The sequence below is a fragment of the Zea mays genome, chromosome 4 (genome assembly GCF_902167145.1).
Source record: "Zea mays cultivar B73 chromosome 4, Zm-B73-REFERENCE-NAM-5.0, whole genome shotgun sequence".
Classification (NCBI taxonomy): domain Eukaryota; kingdom Viridiplantae; phylum Streptophyta; class Magnoliopsida; order Poales; family Poaceae; genus Zea; species Zea mays.
Window position 1 is genome coordinate 105318342 of NC_050099.1, and position 2504 is coordinate 105320845.

At 45.9% G+C, this 2504-nt stretch overlaps 1 long non-coding RNA gene across 1 annotated transcript; it reads right to left on the reverse strand.

Moving 5' to 3' along the window:
* Positions 1 to 228: 228 nt before the first annotated feature.
* Positions 229 to 2090, reverse strand: LOC103653556 (uncharacterized). Its single transcript, XR_565547.4, has 2 exons — positions 1108 to 2090; positions 229 to 645 (listed from the first exon to the last, which is right to left on the reverse strand). It is a non-coding gene; the product is annotated as an uncharacterized lncRNA (long non-coding RNA).
* Between the last annotated feature and the right edge of the window lie 414 nt (positions 2091 to 2504).

Sequence of the window (2504 nt, forward strand, 5' to 3'; positions counted from 1 at the left end):
GTACACCGGAGGTGGGCGCCAATGTTGGTCCTTGTTCTCGAATGCTATACATCAAGAACAAAGCAACACAATTGTTAACGATTAAAAACCTTCGTCCTTCGATCCATTATCTTCCTTCGAGTATAATGATCTCCAGACGAAGGTCATGAAAGATGCACCTTCATCATCTCAATAAACAAATATGAACGAAAGTATATGAAATACAAAAGAATATAAATAATGATGATATATCAGTAGATTATTTATATTCCCATTTCATAAATATGAGTAAATATTCATATTACTTATATTACATTGGTACCTTCGACTTGTCAGAAGGTGAAAATGCAAGAGTGACACAAGTGCGATTACAGCTCAGCGTGAACAGTACGGTGTTACTGTTCATCTATTTATAGGCACTGGACGCAGCCTGGATAAGATTACACCCATGCCCCTGATATCTACACTTAATCATAATGCAAACTATCAAGGACTAAGTAGTCTTTTCTCCCTTAGGTCGGTTTCGTCCTTCATCTTCGTTAACATGCCAAGTCGAAGCTCCTTTAACCATAGCTTCGGCGTTCATCCATGTTACCTTCGGGTTGTATCCTCATATTACACGCCTTCATCCTAAAGCCGAAGCTTTCTGTAATTGTATATATCATACTGAAAACATATGGTTAGTCACGTTTTTGAGAACCTTCAGAAAACCTTCAGAAGGGGAAGGCCCCCAACAGGCGCGAACCGAGAACCCAAACCCTGACTAAGCTATTCGGCTATCTGTATTTAGATCCGATCTAATTGCAATTGTTCTATGCCGAGGAGTTCAACTGTGATATAAGTTAGGTTGTTTAATCTTTTTTTTTGCTGAACTTGTAACTGTGATGTATTTTGAAATGGAATCATTCAGTGTTTGTAGGTTTCCTATTATTTCTAACAACTGTTGAAATCAATATGTGTTGCGTATAATTGCCCTACTGGAACCTGTTGTGTTTTTTTGCCGGGCCTCGTGCTGGGACCAAGAAAGGGAGCTCGGAAGGAGTAGGAGATCGAGGAGAGAGGACACGGGACAGAGAGATGTGCCTGGTGGTGGTCTGCGACGAGCCGGAGCGCGTGGTGGCGACGTACCAGGTGCCCGGGCGGTGCCCGTACTGCGGCGGCGTGGTGGTAGCGGCCGACGTGGAGAGCACGCCGCGGCTCTGCTTCGTTCCGCTCTGCTTCCGCATCCGACGCCGCTTCTACTGCTCCCTCTGCTCACGTCGCCTCGTCTCCGTCGCCTGAACGGTCGCCGGAACAGGAAGGCAGGCACGCGGACGCGACAGAGCTCTGTCTGGCGGCGCGTTGTCAAGCGCTCTGTACGTATGCGCTTATGGAGTATTTTAGCAAGGTACCTCGAATTCCCCATGTGCTAAAACCATTTGTATGAGTACTCCAAATAACATAGCAGCTTTATTTGGACCCCTAATGAAATCGGGGCGAATATTCGATGAACACGCAGGATACACAGTGCGCTATGAACTACTGAATATGATTCAATGCACTCTTTGGGATTTGAGGGATTGGGCGAGAAACGAACTAATTTTCCTCACTCATTCCCTTCAATAGCGAAGGGAATTTGAATTTTTTTTCTTTAAAATATCGACATCGCGAAAATGAATGACAACCTGCAATCTCTCTAAACAGAAATGACAAACAAACTGATGATAGAGATCAAGCGTCGAAATAGGGGAGGGAAGTGTTGACTTTTTTTTATTACGGTGCGAATACAAGATTGGGAAAGAAACAAAGCTATTGAGCTAGCTGATTGACTTGGCAAGCTAAAGGCTACTCGAGACGAGAGTCCACCCGATCGACGGAGGGCGCGAAGGCCAGAATGTCAGAGGAGCCTGTTGCGGCCGCTGGCTTCTCGTCCGGCTGGGAGACGGTAAACTCGCGCAGGAGCCTTGCCGTTGTCTGGTTCAACCGAAGAAGTCGGTTGTTGCTCCTCCTGTCGGTTTTTGTCTGGACTGGCCTGCTGGGCGTGGGGTGAGCTGGTCGGCGTCGCGCTTGTGGCCGCCGAAGGCAGAGCGGGGCATGTGCACACTGCACAGATGCTGGGACGCGAGCATCGCGGTGCTTCTTCTGGGACCTGTGTTGTACACGTGTGCGTCCCTCTAACCCGTCGGCTGCTCTTCTTGCGACGCATGTGTCCGTATCTCGTCAGCCGCACCTATAGACGCACACGTAGCACGGGTACGACAGCTCGGTCCAAATTATGATTTTTTTTATCGGTTAAAGAAGGTTCAATCTAGTATTGTGAAGGTTTCATACGCCCTACTGAAGGACAGGCTTCCGTCTCTTGTACTGGTTGCCGATTTTAACTGCCAAAACTATCCTAGTACCAGCTATCCATGTTAAATTAAATTGTTAATATCGATTAAAGACAACAAATGATTATATAATTTATATATACCCATACATAATTCACCAGTTAAAATATCACTAAGTGCATACAACAAATTACTTCAGTCAAATCACTCTATTAA